Source organism: Coregonus lavaretus, assembly GCF_964263955.1.
Source record: "Coregonus lavaretus genome assembly, chromosome: 18".
Lineage (NCBI taxonomy): Eukaryota > Metazoa > Chordata > Actinopteri > Salmoniformes > Salmonidae > Coregonus > Coregonus lavaretus.
The window spans coordinates 9,237,161-9,244,700 of NC_140005.1; positions in this window are offsets into that span (position 1 = coordinate 9,237,161).

A 7,540-nucleotide genomic window follows, 5' to 3' on the forward strand; every position below is an offset into this window, starting at 1 on the left:
GTGAGTGCAGGGGTTGAAATTCACTGCTATTCTCTATTCCTCTTGCACAGGTCTGGAGGAGGGGTCAGAGGAGTCTCAAAGTGGAGCGGCTTAATCGCTTCCATCCGTCTGGGTGGTGGTGGTGGATTAGGACTCTTGGCACTCCCCGCCCCCCGGTACCCCCGACACCAATGCAGCGCTCTAATCAAACCCCTGGGCAGGCGCTGTCCGTCCGTCCGTGCCACAGGCCAGCACGGCTGGTTGCAGAGAGAAGAGGGGTAAAGCCAAGGACTCTTTGTTTGGTTTTCTAGGGAGACCTTTTTCTATCGTACTTTCTCAAGCCACTGTTTGAGTATTTATCGCCGGAAAGCAGGGCTGATCCTCACATGGCACCGGATAGATTTATGATAGATTTGGTGAAAAGATGGCAACCTTGGTTTGTCCTTTGAAGCTAGCCCACAGTACAGTCATGGTTTTGCACATGCTCTGTTAAACACGCACATGGCCAATGCCAATCAAGAGTGCTTGGGGAGTCTAGGCAAACAGATGAGATGTAGACACTCAAACCTCCATTGTGCTTGTGCACACATGTAAGGCCACAGATCCACAGACACCCATTTACAGAGGCAGCCACTAACAAGTGTTATTGTTCAAAAGCCCTCAGATGTTAGACGGACTAGCAGCACTGCTGTCGAAGGTCACCTTGGCGCGGTGCCTTTCTATGTTCTAATAGTGGTCCGTCCACTCGGTGGAATGGCATGCGTGGCTGTTGTCACAGGGGGAGGAGGGAGGGAGGGAGGTTGGTGGGACAGCTGCAGCCACCTCTGATAGAGAGCATTGATAGGGCAAATCTCCTTCCCGGACCTGCCTGCATTTCATCAGTCAGCGGGAGGAACCACCAAACGTCAGCACAACGACCTAGTGTCCTAAACCATGGGTCACTCTGACAGACTGGGGACAAACTACTAGAAACACTTACAACTTTCAGTCGCCCGTCTGAAAAATCTACGAAAATCCTGCAAATGCTACAACTGTAGCATTTGTAAACAGGGTGGGGGCAAGAGGGGACCAGTAGCAGATAAGAAAGAGAGAGAGAGAGAGTGTGTGTTGTTTGTGTGTGTGTGTGTGTGTTGTTTGTGTGAGTGTGTGTGTGTGTGTGTGTGTGTTGTTTGTGTGTGTGTGTGTGTGTGTGTGTGTGTGAGGCAGAGGAGGAAGGAGAGTGTTTGTGAGTGATAAGACCTGCTGGTGAGGGAGAGGAAGAGAGCCTCCTCATTGATTACGTTCTTCCAAGGAGAAGGATTGATCCCGTAGTGAATTCTCCTGTGAGATCTACATACAGACTGCTCTACACAGATGAGAAAAACACACCATACTGCTACACATATAGGTCAAAAAGGAAATAGAACGGGCGATAGTATTGGTCGTAGTGGCGTCTCAGTTTATTAATATTTAGGAGGCATTTTTTAAAGTACTGCGAGACAAACGTAATACGAGCTCACTTTTAAAGTGTTCCCCATTATCCAACTCTTGAATTAAACCTCAGAACTGACATCTGGTGCATTGGTGCTGGAGATAAATAAATCTCCATTGTGCATGCAAAAAAACCTGCACACGTGCTCAGGGGCTCCCTTGTAGAGTGTGGCCTCTGCCAGATTGACTTGAACAAGATGAATTGTTCCCAGTGGGCCATTTATTTTGGTTGCGCTGCCCTCCCCTTCCTTCATTGTTGCTTCTAACAATCTACCTTCTGAGAGCAGCTCACTGAGAGGCATTCCTCTACTGAATTGCACTAAGAGCCAGGCCAGTGGGTTTGGAGCGTGCTGTAGGTAGGATGGCCACAACTGGCTGAGATCTCAGCAATACCAGCCAGTAGTCATTTTAGGGGAACCTTTGTAAGCGTAACAACAACAGAAACACCACAACAAAAGATGTGTGTGTAGGTGGATATTGCAAAAAATTATACATGACATAAACTGAGGTGAATAGAAACAGAGAGAGAGACAGAAACAGGCCCAATCACATTGAGTCTGAGTGGTGTCGTAAAGGTCCAGTTGTCGTCTCCTTTTGTTATTTTTTTCCAGTCGGGTTGAGTGAGTGAGAGGAGCTGGCCTCCACAGCCTGCGGTCCCATCATGCAGCTGACTGCTCTTAAATCTCACTCCCTGCCAGGTGACACAACAGCCCCTGTCTCCTCATTCATACTGTTGTAGACACTTACTGTTTCCGGGTCCGGATTTGTAATACGTATGATATGTTACAAATTCAAATATGTTGTAGCTAACGCTAGCTAGGTGGCTAACATGAGCTAGGCTAGGGGTTAGGGGTTAAGGTTAGGAGTTAAGGTTAGGGTAAGGGTTAGCTTACATGCTAAGTAGTTTGAAAGTAGCTCAAAAGTGGTAAGTAGTTATAAAGTTGCTAATTAGCTAAAATGCTATATTTGTCCGTGATGTGATTCAAACACACATCCTTTGGGATGCTAGACGTTTGCGTTATACGCCCACCTACCTATCCTACCCGACCAACCTCCCTCCTTTCGTTTTTAGCTTAACTAACCTTCTGTCTTACATAAGCATACCAAACGTAACATATCATACTAATTTGACTGTCACAGATTTACATTTACTATGCTACGTCTTTGAGGCCAGGCTGCTCTCTCAGACAATCCTATTTGTTCACAGCGCACAACCGGGCTGTTTCCATCGCCTTTGTACACTCTTAGAAAGAAAGGTGCTATCTAGGACTTTAAAGGGTTTTTTGGCTGTCCCCATAGGAGAAAAGGGTTCTACCTGAAACCAAAAAGGGCTTCTGCTATGGGGACAGCCGAAGAACCCTTTTGGAACCTTTTTTTCTAAGTGTGTAGTGCTCTTTGTAGGCTCACCGTTACAAAAGCCTTTGTTTGCCTGCCACTGCTATGATGCAGCGAGACGGAGACGCACCAAGGACACACTTGAGCTCCATGGAGGCCGGCTTTGGGAAAGTCCCCTTCTGCAGCAGAGCGGCTAGCGAGCAAACGGAAGAAAAGCTAACCGAAGAGCTAGTGTAGCATAGCGTAGTGTTAGCACTAGCTGGCCCAGTTGTAGGGGGGGGTTATCGTCACTCTGCAGGCTGCAGGGGCAGCTGTCGAGGGCAAAGCTGTCCAGGCTAATAATAACCCATTGCGCTGAGTGACTGCACCCCACAGGAACTCCCGGGTCAAGGGTGACCCTCCAGGATTAGGCCAGGTTGGGGATTAGGGAGAGCTATTTACCCCTTCCCAGGAACAACTCCGTTCCACAGGTGGAAGAGGGCCAGAGAGCAGAAATGCCGCACTCACCACAAAAAGGGCATACCAATGGTGGGCTGTAGTAAGACTTGAGGGACGGTTACATTAGAACCCAGTAGGAAGGCTTCACTGGTATTGCATAAGTGAGAAGTGTCAGATCCTTTCCACGGATCTACTGAATGTGTGTACACATAAATCTGAAATATTGAAGTCTGTCAAACCAGATCAGTGCTGTAATTTTCAGTGTTGTTTTTCTTACACACACCCACCCACACACACAGCTGTGCAATGCTAACATCAGAGGAAACCTTCAACGGCACAAATAGGATCAGCAACTTCATACCTTGGATTTGGGACTTGGGCTATTTCAGCAAAGCCAGAGAATCTCCTTAATCTTCTTTACACACATCTGGGGTATCAGGAAAACCTGAAGTAACGGCCAAATACAGAGATATTGCAAAACGTTTGAATAACGTGTAGATCAATATTATCCTCCAGAACACCCGACGGGCAGTTATTTCACAATAGGCAGTGAATCAAACAAACCCTCTAAAATATAAATATGAAAAATACAAATCACTTTACAGCAACCAGATTCTATCAGTTGTAGAGGACAAAGCCGTGTAGTTTTAAACGATTTTCCAAGTTGTGGGAAACAAACTGTAAGGCTTTCTATGTTTTCGTAGTGGCACACAGGGTGGCAAAATGAGAAATAGCTCATTACACTTGGAGAGGGAAGTTAGGCTATGATCAGCAGCAGTGTTCTCCGAAATGAATGTTTCTCTTTAAAGGTGTTTTCTGGCCCATTTCATTTAGAGGAACACACAAAAAAACATTCAACTCATTTCATTTCACGCTGGGCCTTCCTCGGCAGTGAGCCGGTCTGAGGCAAATCAGACGCAGTCTAGTGTGATGCTTCAGATGAGGCCAAATAACGCCTTGTTTGCTTTATTTTCACACTTCCCTTGCATGGATGTGGAAGGACAATACACTGCCTGGGTCTGATGCTAGGGTTTATGTGTGTGTGTGTCTCCCTTTCCGATCAGCCCTGCTGGAGGCCAATGTCAATTTCCGCTTATGCCCTCTCACCTACCTAAATGACCATTGGTCCAGAGTAATCGACACACAATACAGACTCTATTTTACGCAGATTAGTTCCTTTGATGTGACCTAATCGAGCTCAAACCAGACCCTTGGTGTGCTGAAGAGAAGTGGAGTCATACTTGTCTGTCTGTCTGTCTCTCAGTGGTTGTCTGTCTGCCTGTCTCTCAGTGGTTGTCTATCTGTCTGTCTGTCTCTCAGTGGTTGTCTATCTGTCTGTCTCTCAGTGGTTGTCTGTCTGTCTCTCAGTGGTTGTCTGTCTGTCTGTCTGTCTCTCAGTGGTTGTCTGTCTGTCTGTCTCTCAGTGGTTGTCTGTCTGTCTCTCAGTGGTTGTCTGTCTGTCTCTCAGTGGTTGTCTGTCTGTCTGTCTCTCAGTAGTTGTCTGTCTGTCTGTCTGTCTCTCAGTAGTTGTCTGTCTGTCTGTCTGTCTGTCTTTCAGTAGTTGTATGTCTGTCTGTCTGTCTGTCTGTCTGTCTGTCTGTCTGTCTGTCTCTCAGTAGTTGTCTGTCTGTCTCTCCCTCAGTGGCTGCCTGTCTGTCTATCTGTCTCTCAGTGGTTGTCTGTCTGTCTATCTCTCAGTGGTTGTCTGTCTGTCTCTCAGTGGTTGTCTGTCTCTCAGTAGTTGTCTGTCTGTCTGTCTCTCAGTAGTTGTCTGTCTGTCTGTCTCTCAGTGGTTGTATGTCTGTCTCTCAGTTGCTGTCTGTCTGTCTCTCAGTGGCTGTCTGTCTGTCTCTCAGTGGCTGTCTGTCTCTCAGTGGTTGTCTGTCTGACTGTCTGTGGTCTCTCAGTGGTTGAAACTGGACAGTGGGAAGTCATGGATAGACTTCAATAGATCATAGCACTGAGCTGAAGGGTACATAGTGCATTGATCCAGTCATGGAGAGGAGGGAATGGAGCTGGAAAATGATATTTCTATGCCTACGATAATAGAGAGCAACATACAGTATAAAGCATCCAAACCTATGAGCAATAGGAAGTTGTAGCACTGAGCTGCAGGAATTGATTCAGCCATGGAGTAGTGGAGAGAATGTTCTGTTATGGGGAGGGATATTTTAAAGCATAAAATAATAGAGACATACAGTACTGTATAAGCATCAACAACATATACACATTTGGCAGACACATACAAAGCATCTAAACATATGAGTAATGCAAAGTTATGAAGTTGCCTCTTGACGAAAACCTACTTTCTCTGTGCAGCTGTAAATATGCTTTTGTAGGAGATGTTCGTTTCAATGAGAGCTGGGCAAATGTCCTTGGGAGTGTCAGAAATCAATTAGAGTGTCTTTCTCCGCTGGGTCGCCGTGATGTGAGCAGCAGTCGGACTAATTCAGCCATTGTTGCCTGGGAGATGCTCTTATTGTGTCTTTAAGCTCTGAGTGAGAATCTAATTAACTACTGTATTCTAGACTCCAACAAGGCAAGCCTAAGAGGACTGAGGAGACACAATGTTGGTGAGAGGGTTGGTGTGAGAGAGTTGGTGTGAGAGGGTTGGTGTGAGAGGGTTGGTGTGAGAGGGTTGGTGTGAGAGAGTTGGTGTGAGAGGGTTGGTGTGAGAGGGATGGTGTGAGGATTGGTGTGAGAAGGTTGGTGAGAGAACGTTGGTGAGAGAGGGTTGGTGAGAGAGTATTGGTGAGAGAGGGTTGGTGTGAGGGTTGGTGAGAGAAGGTTGGTGAGAGAAGGTTGGTGAGAGAGAGTAGGTGTGAGAGGGTTAGTGAGAAAGAATTGGTGAGAGAGGGTTGGTGAGAGAGGGTTGGTGAGAGAGGGTTGGTGTGAGAGGGTTGGTGTCAGAAGTGTTATTGTATCTTAGAGGGACTTGTGTTGCTTCCCTACCAGGTCACTGGGGTGTGTGCTCGAGGTAAACAACATGCACAGGTTCGCACGCACGCACACACACACACACACACGCACACACACACACACACACACACACACACACACACACACACACACGCACACACACACACACACACACACACACGCACACACACACACTGTGTGTTTGGCATACGGTTCAAAGGCAAGAGAGCAGGTTACCGGGAGCTCTGTGGCAACAAGTGAGCAGCATGCTGGAATGCTGCTGGCCCTCATTCCACCGGGCATTTCCCAGCATGCTCGGGCACGCTCCAGCCCAGGAGCAGCAGTAGTGGAAGACAGTCTTGCCTACTACACAATAATACTGTTATTACCAGTACATTACCTGTTGCTATGATATATGGCAGGGATGTTTAAATCTTACCCTACGAGGTCCGGACTACTGCTGGTTTTCTGTTCTACCTGATAATTAATTGCACCAACCTGGTGTGCCAGGTCTAAATCCCTGATTAGAGGGAATAATTAAAATTAAATAAAATGCAGTGGAACTGGCTTCGAGGTCTCGATTTGAATTTCAAGGATATATGGTCATCATTTGATCAAAACTAATTTTAAATTGAGAATTATCTCATAGGGTCCAGCTGCAAAATGAATATTTTGAGCACAACAGCATTTGGGTTTCATCCCGCTTTGATCTATGGTGCTTAAATAAATTCAGTAGTTCTAATCCTGCGACTGCCTCCTGCCTACACCTGGGACAAATAGAAATGTAGAAAAAATTGGAAGATGGACCTGACAATATTGCTTTTAATGAGAGAGAGTGAGCGTCATTTAGTCAACCTCGTTGACAAGAGAAGTGTGTGACGTGTAGTGGTAGAAATATACATGACCAAATCACACACAGTTGAAAAATAATTATAACTTGCAGTTAGGAATTTAATGGGTCACAAAGGTAGTGTAGAGAGGGGTTGGCTCAAGTTGGGGTGAGTTGTGGAGGGGGGAAAAACGGTTGGGGGTGAGTTAGTGATGTTGGGTGGTTGAAGGGTTGGGGGTGAGTTAGGGATGTTGGGTGGTTGAAGGGTTGGGGGTGAGTTAGTGATTTTGGGTGGTTGAAGGTTTGGGGGTGAGTTAGTGATTTGGGGTGATTGAAGGGTGAGTTAATGATGTTGAAGGGTTGGGGGTGAGTTAATGATGTTGGGTGGTTGAAGGGTTCAGGGTGAGTTAATGATGTTGGGTGGTTGAACGGCTGAGGGTGAGTTAATGATGTTGGCTGAGTTCATGATGTTGGGTGGTTGAAGGGTTGAGGGGGAGTTAATAATGTTGGGTGGTTGAAGGGTTGAGGGTGAGTTAATGATGTTGGGTGGTTGCAACTGTGTCCCTCCAC